Source organism: Lathyrus oleraceus, chromosome 5, assembly GCF_024323335.1.
Source record: "Lathyrus oleraceus cultivar Zhongwan6 chromosome 5, CAAS_Psat_ZW6_1.0, whole genome shotgun sequence".
Lineage (NCBI taxonomy): Eukaryota > Viridiplantae > Streptophyta > Magnoliopsida > Fabales > Fabaceae > Lathyrus > Lathyrus oleraceus.
Genome location: NC_066583.1, coordinates 536,352,363 through 536,376,168, shown reverse-complemented (window position 1 = coordinate 536,376,168; position 23,806 = coordinate 536,352,363). Strand labels below are relative to the sequence as shown.

Sequence of the window (23,806 nt, the reverse complement as noted above, 5' to 3'; positions counted from 1 at the left end):
TCAGGTCGACGCAACTTGTGGCATTCAGGCCAGCCTCTCGGTGTTCAGATCGATATTAATAATCTCACATCTTCCGAAGTTCAGATCGAAGTCATTTCTAGTATTCAGACTGATGAGCGGCATTCAGGCCATGGTTATTTCTGTGTTACCATTTATTTTGGTATCCAGGTTAACATTCTTTTTCGGTATTCAGACTGACTCTCACCGTACCAGACAGATTCTTCTTTCAAGACCACCTCTTTGCCGATTCTGACAGGCATTGTTACTTCACTTCACTTCAGTGCAAATTTTCGAGCTTTTATTGTATTCAATCCCTTGATACGTCGAAAGTGAGAAAGCCGCTGCTATCTTCTTTTCGGGTCTCCAGTTGATTGAATAGGGGCAGCTGTAATACCTCAAAATTTCCCCCCTCATGCATGCATTCATTTTTAGGTCATTTAACATTTCATATTGCATTTCATCATGTCAATCGGAATTAGATCCAAGAAACTTGAATATCATCCAAGACACTTTGTGGGTCCTATCTGGGTGATCAGTCAACACAAGGGAAATGGGGTCTATTCATCAGTTAAAACGTTAATCTCGAAGGAGCAAAAGTTTGTTCATGAACTGTCATGCTCGCTAGGCGAAGCCCACGCGTTTCGAAAAAAAATAAAAATAAATAAATAAATAAAATATAACAGAAAAATCTTGGACTTGGACCTCTCTCTTTTGAGCCCACAAAGTCACAAAAATTAGGTTATAAATTCTAGACTTCCATCTCCCAATAAACCCTGGGAAAAAGATAAGGAGAGAAGAGCTAACAGAGTTCAGAGCAACCTTCAGAGACTGAAAGGAACTCATCTGCAAAGAGCCAATTCCATCTCATATAAACCCTCAGATTGCTTTGCAAACCCAACCGGGCAATTCAATTTCATTCGATCTCTCCAATCAGGTTTTCCCTATTTCCATTACTCTATGCTTTCAATTTGAATGCTCTGAATGTATGAGGTATTATCGTTAGGTTTTGCATGTGGGCACATGTTTTAGTATGTATGTCATGTCTTGATGTGTGGATCCTTGCCCCTGACTTTGAATTTTGATACCCTTTTGATGCATGTGTTTAACAAGAGGTTTAGGCCTCCTACACTTGGTTGTTTTATGTGAGCTCTTTTTGTGAATTTTAATGGCATGATTCATGTGGTTACATTTTGATTTGGGGCAAAGCTTGATTGCGCCCCATCTTGTCACTCTAACCTGTTTGTTGAGTTTTTTATGAGGGCTCACATGACTCCTGAAAGGATAGCTTGCTTGGCATTCCACTTTATTTGTGGGATACCACCTGGAGGTTTATTCCGATTACCTGTATTGACTTGCTTTCTTTGATGGTGCCAGCTCGAGATATCTCTGGGTTTCTTATTTCTTTAGTTGCTGTTACTTCGGATCTTTATCCGTGTGGTAGATCTCTTGATCCTTTATCTTTGCCGCATTTTACCGCTTTCTTAGCTGGAAGACCTCAATAGGAGGCAATGTTTTCTTTTGTTTGTTTACTTTTGTGCCCAAAGACCTCCAAGAAGAGGCATCAGTGCTAAAGACCTCCCTGAAGAGGCAATTGACGGATAAAAGGGATTAGTAATCAATCCCCCGTTATTCAGTGTGTCGTTCTTTATGCTCGCACTACGTGTTGATGCTTCAGAACAAAAGCCCAAGATCTTTTGTCCAGTCAGTCAGTGGAGAGGGTTCCACCTTTCTGAATCCTCACTTTTTTTCATGAGCTCACCTTGTCCAGGGTTAAGAGCTATAAGGTCTTATCCTCATTACCCTTTTGATCTGCTCACCCTGACGTTCAATGTCAGTGGTTAAGAGCCCATTTGATTACCTATTCCATGGCTTGTTTGTCGAGGTTGATATGACCCATCTTTACTAAAGCCCTACCCATGTATGTTTAAGCCCCCTTGTTGGCATTTTACTTTATGCATGTTTGTTTTGTATGGTGTGATCGTCTCCCCACAGGATTTCTAGGCTTCGTATAGTCTCTCGTTTGCATGTCAATTAAGGTAGCACTGTTCCTTCGTCTAGGACTTCCTTTTTTGCATGAGCATTCCTAAAACACAAACCAACTCATTGATTTTTCTTCTCCTAAGAACACGTTAACTCCTTCTACTACAGGCAAGTAAGTCTCCAAAGGTCAAGCATCCGGTAGATTGCGTAGTAACGTCGTTCACCCAAAAACACAACCCTTAACCCGTAGTTAGCCGAACTAGGGCTTGCTCTGATTCTCATTCCAGATGAGATACGTAGGCATAAGACGCGATGTCTTAGCGAGCACACTCCTCTTTAACCCCTAGGTAGCCGAGCTGCGAAGACTCTGATTCTCATGTTCAGATGAGATACGTATGCAGTGGATGCGACATCCATGCGAGTCATTTTCTTTTGACCCCCCTTTTAGTAAATAGTACATTAGATAAACCTACACCCTTTAGACAAGAATAACAAAAGTGGATCCCGTAGAGTACTACGGATGCGTAGGGGTGTTAATACCTTCCCTTCGCATAACCGGCTCCCGAACCCAAGATTTGGATGCGAGACCTTGTCTTTTCCTTTCCTCTTTTCAGGTTTACTTCGAGCGTTTCCTTTCCCTCCTTTGGGATAAATAACACACGGTGGCGACTCTTCTGTCATCTCTTTTCTCGCCGGTTGTTTTTTTCGCATTCCTTTTTTCAGGTTGCAACAGGTATGAGTGCAAGGTTAAGGAATAAGTATTAAAGATCAACTAATTTTGTTGAAATTCAAACTTGAAATCAGAAGTGAAAAATGAGTATTCCTTTAGTGATGGCTAGGTTTTGATTTCTGCAGCATTTCAGATTGATTCAGGGTCTCCAAATAAATGAAGCAGTGCATCTATTTATAGCACAAGGTGATGCAAGGAGGTGGAAAACTCGTGTGTGCATGAGCTTGGGTCCTCCATGCATGGGCCTGTACAGGCGCATGTGAGGCCCAAACTCAATTGGTTTTGCATGCTGAACACAAATGAATGAGTTTTGGACGTGCAAATGGCAAGGCAAAGGCTTGTGCATGAAGTTTCATCATGAATTCCATAATTATGCCTAAATTTTCACCTCTTCGAAAATGCTAATTAGAAAATCCAAACATAAGCATGTGGGTAATGGTTGGAAAGGTCTTGACATAAGGAATAAATTTTATGTTGGACAAAAACTCATTTGAAGTGTGGAAATTTATGAAAACAGGCCATGAAGTTCATAGTGCCAAAACATGCCTTTGAGAATTTTGCCAAATTGGTCCAACTTCAAGCCCTTCTGTTTTGAAGATTCAAGCCTCAAATAAAAAAAATTCCAACATAAAAGTTGTAGATATTTTATAGAAAGTCAAGATGGACTTAAATTATGCATCATTTGGATTTTTGATGAAGAAATTATAGGCACTTGAAGTTGGACTTTTTTGCCTTTCAATGCATTTGGTCCAAAGTGACCTATAATGTTTTGCATTATCACATGTATTTCTTTTGAGATTTTTAAATTTTGTTCAACATAACATTTGAAGTAGACACAATAAGATTTCCAATGCATTTGTTCCCACCTCAAAATAATAAAAAATGAATGAGTTATGTTCTTGGGAAGTTGACCCAAAATTAGGGTTTCAGTATAAATGACCTATAATGTCTTGGAATGGGACATGACCTTCCAAGCTTCAAATAAATTTTTGATGAACATGAAAGTTGTTCATATTATCCTTAAGAACATTTTTGATTTTGGGATCATCTCCATTTGACCAAAACATAAAAAGTTAGGTCTCAGTGCATTTCAAAATAGTCAGATGAATTGACTGATCAACTTCTTAAGTCCACAACTCATATCTTGATGAATTGATGATTGAGGACACTCAAATATGCATGAAATGATGAATTAGAGAACTTCCCTTGTTTTTATTTGACCATGGGCTGAGGTTGTTTCATTAGCAAGGCATTGTGGGTGATCAGGTGAATTAGGGTTTCCTTTGGAAACAAACCTCAAACCCCTTGACTTGCTTTGATCAAAATGATGAATTGAGATACTAGGGAGGCATATTTGATGGATGAGATCTTTGGGAACCATTACCATGCTTGCCTTCAGCTTCTCTTGGCCATATCTTTGCACAAAGGATCACCTAGAAGCTTTGGGCCTTGTGATTGCTCAAGCTACAAACAAAAGATGTTAGTGACATATTTTTGTGCTTTTGGTTAGTGAATAAAAAATGAGAAAAGCAATGATATACAATTCAAGCATGCTTGGTGATCTCAAACCACTCACAAGAGGTCCCCACCCAAAGGGAAGGAGCCAAGGTTCTTATGATCCTTGAGGCTTTGCAAATGCAATGTTATGATGCCATAAGGGATCTTAGGGTCAAAATTGGGGTCTTACAGTGTTTACAAACAAATGAAAGATGAATCTGGACACGAGGGCCAATATTGCAAATTTGATAACGAGCTCTTTACTTTGTTCACATCTTCCTTGTATCTTGCAGCTTTGATAGCTTCTTTATTTGCTTCCATAACTACAAGAATGTTAGGCCGCAAGGCCTCAATGTTTGTAGGTGGCTTGTTTTTCCTTGTTGGTGCATTGCTCAATGGTTTTGCTGTAAATATTGAAATGATTATAATTGGTCGCCTATTACTTCGTTTTGGTGTAGGATATTGTAATCAGGTAAAACTCAGTATCGTTTTTATAATTTTATGTTTTTATATGTATAGGATCAAGAATATTGAAAATTTAATTGCCTGTCATTTTATGTTACTCATAAACAGTCAGTTCCAATGTATTTGTCTGAAATGGCTCCAGCAAAGATTAAAGGTGCGCTCAACATGGGCTTCCAAATGATGATCACTATTGGAATCCTAGGCGCAAACATTATTAACTATTTTACTTCAAATCTTGAAAGTGGATGGAGAATTTTTTGGGTACCGGAGCTTGTAAGACCCTAATTTTTACCTTAAGATCCCTTATGGCATCATATCATTGCTCATTTGCATTTGCCTCAAGGATCATAGCATTCTTGGCTCCTTAACCCTTGAGTTGGGAATTGTGTGAGTGGTTTGAGACCACCAAGCATGCTTGTATTGTATATTATTGCTTTTCTTATTTTTTTTACTAACCAAAAGCACAAAAATATGTCACTAACTTTGTTTGTTTTGTAGCTTGAGCAATCATGTGATCCGAGGCTCCTAGGAGGCCCCCTATACTCATTGAAATGGCCAGATGAAGTGAAAGCAAGCATGACAATGGTTCAAAAAGCTCTCAATTATCATATATGCCTCCCAAGTATCTCAATTTTTCAATTTGATCAAGATAAACCAAAGGGCTTGATTATTGTTTCCTAAGGAAACCCTAATTCAGTTGTGCATTGATTGTGCCTTGCTCACGAAGCAACCTCAACCCATGATCAAATAAAATCAAGGGAAGTTATTTAATTCATCATTTTATGAATATATGAGCTCATGTGAGTGTCCTCAATCATCAATTCATTAAGATTTGAAGTTTGGACTTGAGAAGTTGATCAGTCAATTCATCTTACTATTTTGAAATCCACTGAGACCTAACTTTTGATGTGTTTGTCAAATGAAGATGACCCCAAGAGAAAACATGTTCTTAATAACCATATGAACAACTTTCATGTTCATAAAAAATCCATTTGAAACTTGGAAGGTCATCATTCATTTCAAAACCTTATAGGTCATTTTGACCAAAACCCTAATTTTCGGTCAACTTCCCAAGGACCTAACTCACTCATTTTTCATGATTTTGAGGTGGGATCAAATTCATTGGAAATTTTAGGATGTCTAATTAAATGTTTTTGTTGGACAAAATTTCATAATCCTAAAATAAGTACATGTGATAATACAAAACATTATAGGTCACTTTGGACCAAAGTCATTGAAATGTGAAAAAGTTCAACTTCAAGTGCCCATAACGTTCTCATAAAAAATCCAAATGATGCAAAATTTAAGTCCAAATTGATTGTCTTGAAAAGCTATACAACTTTTATATTGAAGGTTTTGTCATTTGAGGCTTGCATTATTGAAAACGAAGGGCTTGAAGTTGGTCCATTTTGGCTAAATTTCCATATACATGTTTTGTGCATTGAACTTCAAGGCCTGTTTTCAATAATTTCCCAACTCAAAATGGATTTTTGTTCAACATAACATTTGTTCCTCATGTCAAGACCTTTCCAACCATTACCCACATGCCTATGTTTCAATTTGGTAAATGGTATTTTCATAGAGGTGAAGATTTGTGTTCATTTATGCATAACATGTTGAATTTCCATGCACAAGCTGGTACCATGAAATATGCACGTCCAAAACACCTCAATTGCACTTCAGGTTGCATTTGCCATTGCATTTGGGCCTCCCATGTGCCTGTACAGGCCCATGCATGGAGGACCCAACTCCACATGCACATGAGTATTTCATTGCTTGCATCATGCTTGGCTATAAATAAAAGCTCCATTCCTCTTCAAAATCCAACCTCAAGGTGCCTGAATTACTGCAGAAGTAAAATCCCAACCTCCATTAAAAGGAATTTTGCTTTTCTCTTTCAGTTTTCAAGTTCAATTTTCAACTTCATTGGTTGATCATTGAGCTTCAATTCCTAGACTTTGCGTCCTTGCCATCTCAAGAACTAGCTGCATCAAAGAATTGGAGTAGATCAAGTGTTTGAAAACTGCTCTTCAAAGGTTTTCCCTCAAACTGTTTTGATTCGAAACTCCTTGGATATTGATCATTTCTTGTGTTTGTTGGTACCTCTGAAGTCCTCATGTGAGAGGCAATTGATTTGTGCATTTAATTTCATGAATTGAGCAAGTTCAGTATGAACACCATAAATTTCTATCTCAGATTTCTCCTTCTATGAGAGTCTAGAGTGGAAACCAATGGCACAGGGGTGATGTACATCACCCCAACTTTCTAAAGATATATAGATCGTGCATTTTGGTGAAGTTTTTAAAACCTGCAAGTTTTGGTCAAAACAGTGAATCTCGCCGGAGAAGACGGTGGTGTACACCACCGTCCCCACGTGGATGAGTTCTGGACCATTGGATGTTGTTTCCAGATTTAATCTCAGCCTTTCAATGTTATGACTTTCATTTAATCAGCGTGTTTCTCCTTAGACTTTGGTATACCATGCGCGCGCATCTCTTAACCATCTGATGCGCCACGTCAATTAATGAGACCTTGATCAGACGCTCCTTGTTTTTCCTATTTTCTGATTTTTTTTCCATTTATTTTCTTTAATTCCATTTTATTTTAAAAATTTATAACTTCTTCATTTTTATTCATAAAAATATGGGACCAGTTGCAATATTTACCTTTTAAATTCTAGTTTCTGAAAATGATTTTTAATATTTTTTATTATTCAATTTAGTATTTTTTGTGAATTTTCTCTTTTCTGGTTATTTATAATTCATTTAAAATAGTTTCCAATATTCAAAAATTCCAAAAATATTTTCTTAACATCTTTGAATGATGATGAGTCTATGAAAAATATTCTCATCAATTTCTTAATTGATTTGAGATTTATTTGAGATTTTAGTTCAATTATGTTATTTTTCTTCATTTTTAATTGTTTAAAATTAGTTTCTGTTTTCAAAAAATGATGAAATTTTTTGTCAAACCTTGTTTGACTATGTTGAACTTATGATGATCCAATTGGACTTTTCCAAGTTGATTTGAGTTGGATTTGAAGTTTGACCTCTATTTGTTTATTTTAATTCAAGTATTATTTTAATTCCAAAAACTTACCAAAAATATTTTTATTGTTTCTTGACTTCTAAGTTTCATCTCACTTCTGTTTACCATTGATTGATATTGATTCCATTCATGTTTGATCAATGTGTGTTGGTTATGTTATTTGAATTCCATTTATGTACATTCCATTTCTTCTTCTTCTTCTTTTCTTTTTTTGACCAATGAGTTAAAGATTGGTGGTTAGCCTTGATATATGAGGGGCCTAACCTTCCTTGATTCAAATCAAATTCATCTTGATCAAAGATCAAGTGAATTGTTTTTCATTAACGATAGGTTGCTTCTTGATCAAGCAAAAAACCTAAATCAATATAAGGTCATTCTTCTTTTCTTTTGGCATGGCAAGTTGTAGGAGCTTGGCTTACTAGTCATGATCTCTAACTTGTGTTTGTTGCCTATAGTTTTATTGACCGGCCTCAGATAGGTGTGACTACTACATTAGTCCACTTACGATTGCTTAACATAGCACTAAATTGCCTTATGGCACACTAACACTAACTACTAATCACTAAGTTTTAATTCAAGCATTTAATTTTTGCAATTTACTTTAATGCAATTTAATTTCTTGCTCATTTATTCATTTGTCTTTGCCCTTTGCTCACTTGAGCTCATGTTTATGTTAATGTAATTTGCCTTTTGCTCACTTGAGCATATTATTGTGTATATACTATTGCCTTGTGCTTTGTTTTGTTTGTTGTTTGTGTAAACCTAATGCAAATGGAGAAAGGACTTAGATTTAGGACCTTACCTATGCTAATGGAATTTGAAGAGCAACTAGGCCTCATGCCTTTAGAATGCTAAAAATTGTCAAAGAGAAACTAGGCCTCATGCCTTTAGAATGCTTAATCTTGAAGATGAAATGAAAGGACCCCTAATTCTAAACTCACTCTTGTCCATTCTTTCTATTGCATTGTGGAACTTTTTGATTTGTGTGTTATTGTGCTAGGGATCCTTAACTTGAGCTACTTAGACGAACCATTGTCATGGACATCCAAGATAAGAGAGATAAAAGCCAATTGGAAGATTCCTAGGAGCTTGATTGATTATTTGCTTGATTGCTTGAGTTAATTGCTTATTGCTTGCTAAGTCCAATGGAAGGAGCAACTTGGATCATCTTTATGATCTCAAGAAGGGAACTCCATGTGGTTTTATTTCTCTTCCTTCATCTTTACATGTTTAGGACCTAGCCTTTCTCTTCTTCTCTCCACTCTAACCCAAACCAAACTTTTGTGCAAACATTAACATTGTTTTCAAATTTAGAAACCTAGGCACTATGCCTTTGATTTTTCAAACTCTTTTCATAACACTTATTTTGAATTGAACCTTAAGTCAACTTTGACCTTATTTTGTGAATACTTTTTGAAATTCTAGTAACAGACTATCGATGTCACACTGGATGTTATGACATCCAATTCTGCGCAAACGGGTAATGTATGCAGACAGTAAATGTAAAATGCAGTAAATGACACAGAGAATTGTTTACCCAGTTCGGTGACAAACACACCTACGTCTAGGGGCTACCAAGCCAGGGAGGAAATCCACTATAAGAGGTATTAACTCAGGACATAAACCAACTGTTTAATCCTATCACTTAAGACCTACCCAATGCAATTTCAATCTAAACTAAGACCTAAGTACCTACTCACTCCCCCTCAATCACAACAGTGATTACAAACTTTAATAATTTTAAAGTCAATGGTGAAGATAACCTTCAAACAACTCTTGATTGTGCTTAAAAGCTTTAATCAAGAACCACAGCACTCACGCTTAAAAGCTTAGAGTGACACAACAATTACAACTCAATAAACACCCTAGTCCAATGCAATCATCTAGGTGATAATTGCTTGGCTCACAAGTAAAACCTAATACACGACACAATAAAAGTACAACAAGGATCTATACTGATATGTTTAAATCTTCATGCTTCAAAACCCCTGAGTTGTTGAAAGTAGGATTGCCATCCTTTTATAATGCAGCACTTGGGCCTTGTACTTGAATTTCCTAAAATTAAGGTCAAGCAAGTTAACCTAATTTCCACACATTAGGGTGTTAACCAATAGGCTATACGCTTGGTCTCTTGATTTTAGCACAGTTGTTAGTTTCCTGGATTTTAGCACAACCGTTAGATTCCTTAAAAACAGCCTGAGATAAATACTGAAGCATAACAGAAAAACCAACTAGCCTACACTTTAGCATATACTGTCAAGAATGAATGTCATAACATTCAGTTTGACATATAGAAAATAGGCTATATGCTAGGTCTCTTAATTTTAGCACAGCTGTTAGTTTCCTGAAAATCAGGCTGAGATAAATACTGAAACATAACAGGAAAAACTAACTAGCATATACTTTAGCATCTGCTGTCAGGGATGAATGTCATAACATTCAGTTTGACATCCAGTAAATCCTGTATTAGCTAATCCTGCAGCATACTACTTAAGCATGTCATGACATCAGTCAAGACATCTAAGTACAGCAAGTGTTTTAACATAAAATGCAGTCAATAAAAAACATCTACGAACTCTCCCTATGGCAAATTTTTGGCTAAAACAACTTGGCATCACAACAGAGTTCACAGCAGCAGAAGGCACACATCCAAGCAGAGAATCAAATTAGCTAATACACTTAGCAAACATAGATGTTAAACTTCAAACAACAGCAGCACAAGAGAAGATCAAGCAGATATCAAACAGCAACATAACCTCTTGTTTATGAGACCTTCAACTTCAAAGAAATATGTTGTCCTGGGGTACAGGTGTTACTCCCCCTTTTTGTCAAAAATGTTGTCAAAGCAACACTTAATATTACAGACCAAAAAATAAACATACAAGCAATTTTCAGAAACACAATCTTGATTTTACTTCACAGTTTCAATCAAGAAGACACACTCTTGATCTTGCTTTACAGCGTTGATCAAGACGACACCCACTTGATCTTGCTTCACAGCTTTGATCAAGTAGACACACACTCTTGCTTAACAGCTTTAGAGTGACAAATTACAACCACAAATCAGATCTTTAATCATACATAGATTGCCATTAAGTGTGCAATCACAAAACACCAGACATTCACACTGAATGTTCTGTGTACATGATGTCATGACCTCGAGTCTGACATCCTGGAAGAATCCAACAGGCACATAGGATATCTCATGTTAAGATATCCCCCTAACATCTTGTGAACACACTTGTTGCAAGTGAAATAACTATTATTTGTTGACCAATCAGAGCACACTTTCAATTGTTTAATAATTTGAAATATTAAACCGTACATTCCTAACATCCTTAGTTGCTATAGTTCCTCAGAAAGACATATTCCCAACTTGCCCCTTAAATTTTCAAACTGAGTAGCATCCAAAGCCTTTGTAAATATGTCAGCAAGTTGTAGTTCAGTTGCCACATGTTCCAAGGTAATCACTTTGTCTTCTACCAGATCTCTTATGAAGTGATGTCTAATGTCAATATGTTTGGTCCTGCTGTGTTGGATAGGATTCTTTGAAATGTTGATGGCACTGAGATTATCACAAAACAATGTCATGACATTCTGAGTGACATTGTACTCAGTCAGCATCTGTTTCATCCATACCAGTTGGGAACAACTGCTTCCGGCTGCTATGTACTCAGCTTCTGCAGTGGATAATGATACATAGTTTTGTTTCTTGCTGAACCAAGATATGAGACTGTTTCCCAAGAAGAAACATCCTCCTGATGTGCTTTTTCTGTCATCAGCACTCCCAGCCTAATCAGCATCACAATACCCAGATAAGATAGGCTCAGAGCCATGAGAGTATAGCATACCATAATCACAAGTCCCATTAATATACTTGAGAATCCTCTTGACTTGATTTAAGTGACTCACTTTGGGTTCTGCTTGGTATCTAGCACACACACCAACTGCATAGGCAATATCAGGTCTACTAGCAGTTAGATATAGTAGGCTACCTATCATGCTTCTATACAAGCATTGATCCACACTAGAACCTCCTTCATCTTTAGTTAACTTTAAGTGAGTAGGTGCAAGAGTTCTTTTGTGACTAGCATTATCCATACCAAACTTCTTAACTATGTTCTTGGCATATTTGCTTTAGGAGAGAAACATAGAATCTTCCATCTGTTTAACTTGCAGTCCAAGAAAATAAGTCAATTCCCCAACCAAACTCATTTCAAATTCAGATTGCATCTGGTTAACAAAATGTTTCACCATTCTATCTGACATTCCACCAAAGACAATATCATCCACATATATTTGGGCAATCATGATTTTTCCATCTTCATCCTTCACAAACAAAGTCTTATCTATCCCTCCTTTTCTGTAACCAATAGTAGTCAAAAATTCAGTCAGCCTCTCATACCAAGCTCTAGGAGCTTGCTTCAACCCATACAGAGCTTTCCTCAACTTGTACACATGTTTTGGTAGATTAGGATCATTGAACCCTTTAGGTTGTTCCACATAGACTTCTTCATTCAAGTAGCCATTTAAAAAGGCACTCTTCACATCCATTTGGAACAATTTGAACTTCAGAATGCAAGCAACACCTAACAGTAACCTTATTGACTCAAGTCTTGCAACAGGTGCAAAAGTCTCATCAAAATCAACCCCTTCAACTTGAGTATACCCTTATGCCACTAGTCTTGCTTTATTCTTAGCGATTACTCCTTTCTCATCAAACTTGTTCTTGTAAATCCACTTGGTACCAATGATGTTAGTCCCTTCAGGTCTTGGAACTAACTCCCTTCATTCCTTTTAAACTGCTCCAGTTCTTCTTGCATAGCATTGATCCAATATTCATCAGTCAGAGCTTCTTTCACATTTTTAGGTTCAACCTTGGATACAAAGCAGGAATTTGAGCTATTCTCCTGTGATCTGGAAATCACACCACTATTGGGATCTCCTATGATAAGATCCTTAGGGTGGTCTTTCTGAATCCTGATAGAAGGCACCTTGTTGGATGCTTCTAACTCAAGTCCAGGAGGAGTATCCTGTACATATTCAGTCTTGACATGTATTTCTGTTGAAGTCTCAAGGAAGGTTCCAACATCCTCTATGACATTGGATTCTTCATCTTTATCATCAACAATAATATTTATGGATTCCATCAGGACATTAGTTCTGGAGTTGAAAACTCGGTATACTCTGCTGTTAGTAGAGTATCCCAGGAATATACCCTCATCACTTTTGGGGTCCATTTTTCTTCTCTGTTCACGATCTGTAAGAATGTAACGTTTGCTTCCAAAGATATGAAAGTACTTCACAGTAGGTTTTCTGCCTTTCCATATTTCATACAGAGTGGAAGAGGTTCCCTTTCTCAAGGTAACTCTGTTGTGAACATAGCAAGCTGTATTCATAGCTTCAGCCCAAAAGTGCATAGGAAGCTTCTTTGCATGAATCATGGCTCTAGCAAACTCTTGAATAGTTTTGTTCTTCCTTTCAACTACTCCATTTTGCTGAGGAGTAATAGGTAAGGAAAACTCATGACTTATTCCTTCAGATGAACAGAAATCCTCAAACTTGGAATTTTTAAACTCCCTACCATGGTCACTTCTTATTCTGATAACACTACTATCCTTTTCTCTTTGGAGTCTTATGCATAGATCTTTGAAGACATCAAATGCATCTGATTTTTCTCTGATGAAGCTTATCCATGTGTATCTGGAATGGTCATTAACAACCACATAAGCATATCTCTTCCCACCAAGACTTTCAACCTACATAGGTCCCATTAAGCCCATGTGCAAAAGTTCCAGAGTTTTGGATGTTATAGGATGTCCAAGCTTAGGATGTGACATCTTGGTTTGCTTGCCAACCTGACATTCTCCACAAACCTTTCCTTCATCAATAAGCAGCTTTGGGATTCCTCTAACCTCTCCCTTGGATCTTCTTCTTTCCTCTTAAATAAAGATGTCAAAGTCTTCTATGCCACAACTTCACTTCCTGTTCTTCCTTGGCTAAGAAGCACATTGAGGAGTAGTTTGAGACTTTAGGTTCCCATAGATAGCAGTTATCTTTGGATCTGGATCCTCTCATAACTTCCTTATTTTCTCCATTTTTCACAACACATTCTTCCTTAGTGAACTGTACATTGAAGCCTTGATCACATAGCTGGCTTATGCTGATGAGATTAGCAGTTAGTCCTTTTACTAACAACACATTATTCAGTTCTGGAACTCCAGGGCTGTCCAGCTTACCAACACCTTTGATTTTTCCTTTAGCTCCATCACCAAAGGTCACATAACTGGTAGTATGAGGTTGTATATCTACCAATAAGTTATCCATCCCAGTCATATGTCTTGAGCAACCACTATCAAAATATCAGTCTTCTCTGATAGATGCCCTTAGAGATGTGTGAGCTAATCTAGCAACCCATTGTTGTTTCTTGATGGGGGCATTATGCTTAGATGCCTTCTGCTTAGGTCTGACTTGAGGGGTCTGGTTAGGATAACCATGCAACCTGTAACAGAAGGGTTTTATGTGACTAAATCTACCACGGTAGTGGCATCTCCATCTTTGAAATTTCTTCTTTTGATGGTTAATCCTCCTGTTTCCATGATGTTGTGACATTGGTTGTGACTTCTGCTTGATTTTCTGAACTTCAGCCTTTGAGCTTTTGAATTCAGATGCGGATTCCTTAACAAAGCCTAAACCAGACATGGTTCCTGATTTCTGTCCCATCTTTAGAATCTCTTCCAAAGTGTCAATTCCTTTATTCAGCATTCTGATGGATTTTGTCATTTGATCTAGCTTAGAGGTCAGCAAGGTTATCTCACCATTTAGACCATCTATGACTGTCAGATGCTTCTTCTTCTCAGCTTCCAGCTCCTTGATGAGTTTCTTCTTCTTTTCTCCTTGGATACACACTTCTGCGCTTTTGACACATAACTCTTTATATGAAGCAGCAAGTTCATCAAATGTAAGTTCATCTCCACTTGAGTCATCATCAGAGGCATAGACACTAGTTAGTGCAGTGACATGTTTTGCAGATTCTCCTTCTGATTCACTCTCAGAGTCTCCATCAGACCAGGTGACAGATAGTCCCTTCTTTTGCATCTTGAGGAAGGTAGGACATTCAGCTCTAATGTGTCCAAAACCTTCACAACCATGACACTAGATTCCCTTGCCTTGGTTGAACTTTTCTTCAAATTTTGATCTTCTACTGATGTCAGATGAAGTGTTCTTGACATTTGGTCTACCTTTTTGATCAATTTTCTTTATGAACTTGTTGAACTGACTTCCAAGCATGGCTATAGCTTCTGATATACTTTCATCACCTCCAATATTTCCTTCTTCTGAATCCTCTTCAGTATGTGATATAAAAGCTATGCTTTTGCTTTTCTTTTAAACATTCTCACATAAGCCCATTTCAAAAGTTTGGAGAGAACCAATAAGCTCATCAACCTTCATATTGCAGATATCTTGAGCCTCTTCTATAGCAGTAACCTTCATGGAAAATCTCTTGGGCAATGATCTGAGAATCTTTCTTACAAGTTTTTCTTCAAACATTTTCTCTCCTAAGTGTCCAGAAGTGTTGGCAATTTCAAGAATATTCATGTGGAAGTCATGAATAGTCTCATCCTCTTTCATCCTCAGATTTTCAAACTTAGTAGTCAGCATCTGGAGTTTAGACATCCTTACCTTGGAGGTACCTTCATGAGTTGTTTTGAGAGTATCCCAAACTTCTTTAGCCAGTTCACAGTGATGACCAGTCTGAAAATGTTCTTATTTATCCCATTGAACAGTGCATTCAAAGCCTTAGAGTTTCCAAGGGCTAATGCTTCTTGCTCTTTGTCCCACTCTTCTTCAGGAATTTGCATAATGATTCCATCTTTACCTGTCTTCGTTGGATGTTCCCATCCTTTGTTGACAGCTCTCCAGACCTTGCTATCCAGAGACCTCAAGAAGGCTATCATATGAGGTTTCCAGTCATCATAGTTAGAACCATCCAGCATGGGTGGTCTATTTTAGAATCCTACATCCTTGTCCATGGTACTAGAAAGTAACATCCCTAGATCTCACCCAAAATTTAACAGGCAGGGTGCCTGCTCTGATGCCAATTGAAATTCTAGTAACAGACTATCGATGTCACACTGGATGTTATGACATCCAATTCTGCGCAGATAGGTAAATTATGCAGACAGTAAATGACATAGAGAATTGTTTACCCAGTTCGGTGACAAACACACCTACGTCTGGGGGCTACCAAGCCAGGGAGGAAATCCACTATAAGAGGTATTAATTCAGGACTTAAACCAACTGTTTAATCCTATCACTTAAGACCTACCCAATGCAATTTCAATCTAAACTAAGACCTGAGTACCTACTCACTCCCCCTCAATCACAGCAGTGATTACAACCTTTAATAATTTTAAAGTCAGTGGTGAAGATAACCTTCAAACAACTCTTGATTGTGCTTAAAAGCTTTAATCAAGAACCACAACACTCACGCTTAAAAGCTTAGAGTGACACAACAATTACAACTCAATAAACACCCTAGTCCAATGCAATCATCTAGGTGATAATTGCTTGGCTCACAAGTAAAACCTAATACACGACACAATAAAAGTACAGCAAGGATCTATACTGATATGTTTAAATCTTCACGCTTCAAAACCCCTGAGTTGTTGAAAGTAGGATTGCCATCCTTTTATAATGCAGCACTACGGCCTTGTACTTGAATTTCCTAAAATTAAGGTCAAGCAAGTTAACCTAATTTCCACACATTAGAGTGCTAACCAATAGGCTATATGCTAGGTCTCTTAATTTTAGCACAGTTGTTAGTTTCCTGGATTTTAGCACAACTGTTAGATTCCTGAAAAACAGCCTGAGATAAATACTGAAGCATAACATAAAAACTAACTAGCCTACACTTTAGCATATGCTGTCAGGAATGAATGTCATAACATTCAGTTTGACATCCAGAAAATAGGCTATATGCTAGGTCTCTTAATTTTAGGTTGTGGTTTTAGGTTGTGTTTTCTCCCTTTGATAACAAAAGACCTTAAGGCTTTTGACCAATCAATTCACCAATCCCTTTTGAGATTTTTACCCCGAACTACGAGGTTTTGATCCTACCTTTTTAAAGATGGTACGTAGGCAATGGGTTTATCCATTCAAACACAAAAATTATAAATAACTTGTATATTCTTTTCTCATCTCCCCAGTCATGTTTGCACGAATAATTTTCACAAATACCAACTTACCTTACAACATTTGTAAAAAGCGCTCCCTTAGAGTACTAAGGATGTTTTGGGTGCTTAAAACATTCCCATCGCATAACCAACCCCCTCACCCAGATCTCTGACATTTTTATTAGTTTTTGATTTGATAAAACTTAGCAAGTTGACTTGCAAGCCCATTCACTTGGTGGAGGTTATGTTGGGATCAATAATGTCACACGAGTAGTCGTGGTTAGGCATTACTCTTTCCAATATATGCCTTAGAAGCCAAGGACCTTAGATTACCTAGCCCATCTTGGCCTATTTTTAGGATGTAGTGCGAAGTGTTGGTGTAAGCCCTAGAGGCCAATACTTTTGGTACTTGTATCGAATTATTTATTAATAATAAAAGGCTTTTTCTTTATTATGTTTGTTTAATAAAGTCCCTAGAATAGCTAGTCCGTTTAATGTATCAAGTATGATTTAATCATGAGATCACATTAAACATAAGGACATTATTCTTAAAGTATCCGTAGTCGAGCTTTATTGTGAAGTGGGATAACATTAAAGCATTAAGACTATTATGTTTGTAGACTGATGATCACATCTCATGGATCATGGATAAAGAGTTATCAAGTCTTAAACATAGGTATGAATATTAAGAGTAATATTTATACTGGATTGACCCGCTATGAGAATACTATATAGAATGTTATGCAAAGTGTCATAAGTTATTCTCATGGTGATAATGGTGTATACCACTCTTCGACCTGAAACCACTATGGACCTTAGATGTAGAGTCGAGTGCCTTATTGCTGATCCAACATTGTCCGTAACTGGATAACCATAAAGACAGTTGATGGGTACTCCAAGAAGCATGCTGAGGGACATGAGTGACCTAGATGGAATTTGCCCATCCTGCGTAACAGGATAAATGTCTATGGGCCCAATATTGAACTGGACAAGGATGACATGGTCTATACCTTGTGTTCAATATAGACATAAGGGCAAAAGGGTAATTATACACATAATTATTATCACAGAAGGATTTGTCAGATCACATGACATTTTTGTGACTTGGGTAGCAGTGATGTGTTGCTAGATACCGCTCACTATTTATTATGTTAAATGTGTGATTTAACATAATTGCCAACGTCGCAAAAACCTATAGGGTCACACACAAAGGACGGATTGATGAGAGATAGAGTAACTAAGGAACATCGTAAGGTATGGTGTACTTAAGTAGAATACGAAATATGGTAAGGTACCAAATACTTAAGTGATTTTGGCATATTATGAGATATGAGCCAAAATACACTTAAGTGGGCTTTTTAGCTTGAAGCCCACACATGTGGTTCTATAAATAGAACTCTTGGGTAGAAGCATTGTAACTCTAATTGGAATTTCGTTTCCCTCTCTGTCTCACTCAAAGCCTTCATTCGTAGCAGCTAGCACTGAGATTGAAGGAATCCGTTCGTGTGGACTGAGTAGAGACGTTGTCATCGTTCAACGTTCGTGATCGCCACAAGAGGTAACGATTCTATCACTGATCATGCCCATTCATAAGGATCACTAAATGGAGAAAATTTTAAATTTCGCTGCGCCTTGGATGGCAATTCTCCTTCAGTGGTATCAGAGCCACTTACGAAACCATGAATCTGATAACTGTTTATTTTCTGTATTAATACGATTAAAGACAGAATAAATCAAAGATTAAATTGAGATCGATCAAGTTATATATATGATATATGTAATCCTGATGCAAAATACATTATATATGATATAGTGTTCTCGTTTCGTTCATTCAAACACTTAATGGTTGTTTCCCTTTGAGCATTATTAGGTTAGCTTAGGTTCTCTCATTGGCTTGGGAGAGCAACTGCGCTAGGGGCCATAACCGTTTCATTATGTATGTATGTATGTTGATGCATGTGAATGTATGTTGATGCATGTGAGAGACGATTTATATGATAAATAAGCCGGTGAGATCAGAAAAATTGCAATTCCCTCAAATTAAATATTAAGTTTATGCTTTCCAAGTTTTAACACTCATCAAGACTAGTATCAGATAATGTAGGTTTCGCCTACGCGAGGTGCATGTTCTATATTAATAAGGTGTGATGGGATAATTGTAATATCCAACTGTTAAAACAATGGGTCAAACTTAACTAAACAAATTATAATAATATTATATATGTTTGCTTTCCAAGTTTTAGCACTCATCAAGACTAGTATCGGATAATGTAGGTTTCGCCTACGCGAGGTGCATTTTCTATATTGGTAAGGTGCGATGGGATAATTGTAATATCCAACTGCTAAAACGATGGGTCAAACTTAATTATAATAATATTATATATATATGTCTAGAAGAAAGAGTTGGGAATGATCCATATGATGGATTGGAATAAGGAGTTATTCACCCAGCTGAAATTTTCGAGAGTTGTATGAGATACAATTGAAAGGAGTTCCTACCTAAATAACCTAGTTTTGTGTAATCCGCCTACGCGGACTTAGAACGAAGTGAAATATGGATCTCGACCCACTAGAAAATCTTCCAACGGGATTTTCTGAATCAGATGATGAGGGTCATTTGTTTTGAGTAAAATAGTGGGAGCATATTTAATTAAAGGCCTAATTAAATATGTCAATGATACTTATATTTTCATTAATCCTTATGTAGATTACCATGACAACAAACACCTCTAACAACATCTTGCAATCAATCCTTAAGAAGGAAAAATTGTCTGGGACAAATTTTCTGGATTGGTACCGAAACATGAGGATTGTCCTCAAACATGATAAAGGGAAAGGCAAGGAAGTTGTCAAACCCAAACCCACTATTGCTGCTTTGAAGCCTAGTGGAGGCATAGCAAAAGAAGGCACCTACTTCCATTGCGGTAAGACCGGACACTGGAAGAGGAACTGCCCAAAGTACCTGGAAGATAGGAAGAATGGAGTAGAGATTTCATCTTTAGGTATTTTTGTTATTGAAATTAATTTATCTACTTCTGCATCATGGATATTAGATACTGGATGCGATTCTCACATTTGTATAAATGTGCATGGACTAAAAGGGAGTAGAGATTTGGCAAATGGTGAAGTCGACCTACGAGTTGGCAATGGAGCAAAGGTTGTTGCCTTAGCCGTAGGAACTTATGTATTGACTTTACCTAGTGGTTTAATAATTAAGTTAGAGATCTGTTATTATGTACCTGCAATTAGCAGGAAGATTATTTCTGTTTCTTGTTTGGACAAGTTTGATTTTTCATTCATAATAAAGAACAATTGTTGCTTAATTTATTTGAATGATATATTCTATGCTACTGCACAAATGAACAATGGACTATATGTCTTTGATCTTGAAATGCCTATTTATAACATTAATACTAAAAGAATGAAACCTAATGAGTTAAATCCAACTTACCTTTGGCATTGTCGATTAGGCCACATAAATGAGAAGCGCATTTCCAAACTCCATAAAGATGGACTCTTGGACTCTTTTGATTATGAATCATATGAGACATGCAGATCTTGTTTAATTGGAAAGATGACAAAGTCTCCATTCACAGGAAAAGGTGAAAGAGCTAATGATCTTTTGACCCTCATGTGGACCACTGAACATACCAGCCAGAGGAGGTTTTCAGTACTTCATCACATTCACTGATGATTTCAGTAGATATGGTTGTGTATTTAATGAAACACAAATCAGAGTCCTTTGAAAAGTTCAAGGAATTCAAGAATGAAGTACAAAACCAACTAGGTAAGAATATTAAAACTCTTCGATCAGATCGAGGTGGTGAATATTTAAGCCTAGAGTTTGATGACCATCTGAAAGAGTGTGGGATCCTATCCCAACTCACTCCTCCTGGAACACCCCAATGGAATGGTGTATCTGAGAGAAGAAATCGAACCCTATTAGACATGGTCCGATCCATGATGAGTCACGCCGATCTTCCAAACTCGTTTTGGGGACATGCACTATTGACAGCAGCTTACACACTTAACTGTGTTCCATCCAAAAAGGTTGAGAAGACACCATATGAGATATGGAGTGGTAAGAAACCACATATGTCTTACATGAAGATTTGGGGTTGCGAAGTTTATGTGAAACGACAAATTTCAACTAAGCTTGAGCCCAAATCTGACAAATGCTTATTTGTGGGGTATCCTAAAGAAACAAGAGGGTATTACTTCTACAATCCTTCTGAGGGCAAAGTGTTTATCGCTGAACTGGAGTTTTCCTAGAAAAGGATTTTATTTCCAAAGGAATCAGTGGGAGGAAAGTAGAGCTTGAAGAAATTCAAGAATCACAAAGCAACGATACACCTATGGAGGAATTAGAGCAGGAAACACAAGTAGTTGTGGAAGAGCAACCTGCTCAAGTAGAACAAGACCAACGTAGGTCAAGCAGGATACGTAACCTACCTGAGAGATATGGATATCTCATAACAAATCAAGGTGATGTATTACTCATGGATCAAGATGAGCCTGTAACCTACCAAGAGGCTATAACTGGTCCCGAGTCTGAGAAGTGGCTAGAAGCCATAAAATCTGAAATGGATTCCATGTACACAAACCAAGTTTGGACCTTGGTAGAGCCTTCTGTAGGAGTTAACCCTATAGGATGCAAGTGGGTCTTCAAAAAGAAGACTGACATGGATGGTAAAGTACATACCTATAAGGCAAGACTGGTTGCAAAAGGATATAAACAAATTCATGGGGTTGACTATGATGAAACCTTTTCACTAGTTACAATGCTTAAATCTGTTCGGATTTTACATGCTATCGCTGCATATCATGATTATGAAATATGGCAGATGGATGTCAAAACTGCTTTCCTTAATGGGAATCTTCTTGAGGATGTGTACATGACACAGCCTGAAGGATTTGGCATACCAGAAGAAGCCCAAAAGATATGTAAGCTACAAAGATCAATCTATGGATTGAAGCAAGCTTCCAGAAGCTGGAATCTTCGTTTTGATGAAACAGTAAAACAATATGGATTCATCAAGAACGAAGATGAGCCTTGTGTCTATAAGAAGGTTAGTGGGAGCATGATCTTTTTCCTGGTATTATATGTAGATGACATATTACTCATTGGAAACGATGTCCCTACCCTACAACAAGTAAAGTCTTGGTTGGGGAAATGCTTTTCTATGAAGGACCTAGGGGAAGCAACCTATATATTAGGAATCAGAATCTATAGAGATAGATCACAAAAACTGCTTGGCCTAAGTCAGAGTACGTACATAGACAAAGTGCTGAGACGCTTTAACATGCATGATTCCAAGAAAGGATTTATACCTATGCAACATGGCCTGTGTCTATAAAAAACACAACCCCGCTCAACTAAGGAAGAAAGGGATCGCATGAATAAGATTCCATATGCATATGCAATAGGATCTATCATGTATGCCATGTTATGTACTCGACCAGATATCTCGTATGCTTTAAGTGCAACGAGTAGGTACCAATTTGATCCTGGTGATGCCCATTGGGTAACTGTCAAGAATATCCTTAAGTACTTGAGAAGGACTAAGGACTCATTCTTGATATATGGAGGTCAGGAAGAGTTAACATGTTCATACTCCCATGCATTGTTTAAATGCTCCATTATTTGATTCTTTGGTTTGATTATATATTGTTTATTTATCTGATCTGATTGATAACTGTTGCCTACTTGTATGATGTATGAGGCATATATTCTTGTTGTTTGTTTGCCATGAACAATCCCCATTCATAACAAATGTACCCCTCTCCCATAAAGTGTATAATATTTATTTCCTTATTTCTTTAGTCACCTATTAATACAAGAATTAAAACGAACATCCGATAACCATTTCAAAATAAGATCAAAAGCTCGATCCAACGTCGAGTAATCATTTTCAAAACTTAACAGAACCAGCACGCATTCATCCATCCTCTTGTAAGTCGATTGCCTCAGGCATCGCCATCTACCTGTAAGTCGATTTCCTTCGGCATCACCATCTACCCTTATCCGTAACTCCTCTCCGTGCTCCATCCGTCGACTCTTGTTCCGTTTAGGTAGCACCCATTAGGTAGAACCCTTTGTATGATAACATAGGTAGAATTCCCTTATTCTTTGCATGCTAACACTAGGTAGATGTTCCCCTTTGTAAATCCTAACACATAGGTCCATATTGCATGACAACTCTAGAGCAGAGCTTCCCCACTTTTAGACCTTCCGTGCGTCTTCGATCTTGTGGCATGTCAGTCCGTTCTATTGCAAAGAGGTAACTTCCTAAGAATCGATTCAGCGAGCTGTGACACCTACTAATAGGACGTTGAACACACTGCCCACCCTCCTTTGACACAGCTGGTGTCCTCTTTTGTAAGTCCATGTTCAGATGGCAATCCTTAACCCCTAGTTAGCTGAACTACGTTTTGCTCTGATTCTCATTCCAGATGAGATACGTAGGCATAAGACGTGACGTCTTACCGAGCACACTTCTCTTTAACCCATAGGTAGCCGAGCTACGAAGACTCTGATTCTCATACTCATATGAGATACGTAGGTAGTGGATGCGACATCCTTGCGAGTCATTTTCTTTTAACCTTCCTTTTAGTAAATAGTACTTTAGATATACCTACACCCTTTAGACTAGAACAACACTTATGAAAAGGGCTCCCTAGGAGTACCTAGGATGTTTTGGGTGCTTAAAACCTTCCCATTGCATAACCAACCCAGATCTATGACATTTTTACTAGTTTTTGATTCGATAAAACTTTTAGGTTTTTGTTCGCTTTCTAACCATTCCTTTGGATAAATAGAAGTGCGGTGGCGACTCGACTTGTATGGTTTACCTTGGATTTAGTCAATATCTCTAATGGTAACGAATACCCCGCTATAGAAAAGTGGCGA

The 23,806-nt window shown here is 37.5% G+C and overlaps 1 pseudogene; it reads left to right on the top strand.

Moving 5' to 3' along the window:
* LOC127081917 (sugar transport protein 10-like) overlaps positions 1-23,806 on the top strand; it is a 93,742-nt pseudogene that overhangs the window by 44,420 nt on the left and 25,516 nt on the right.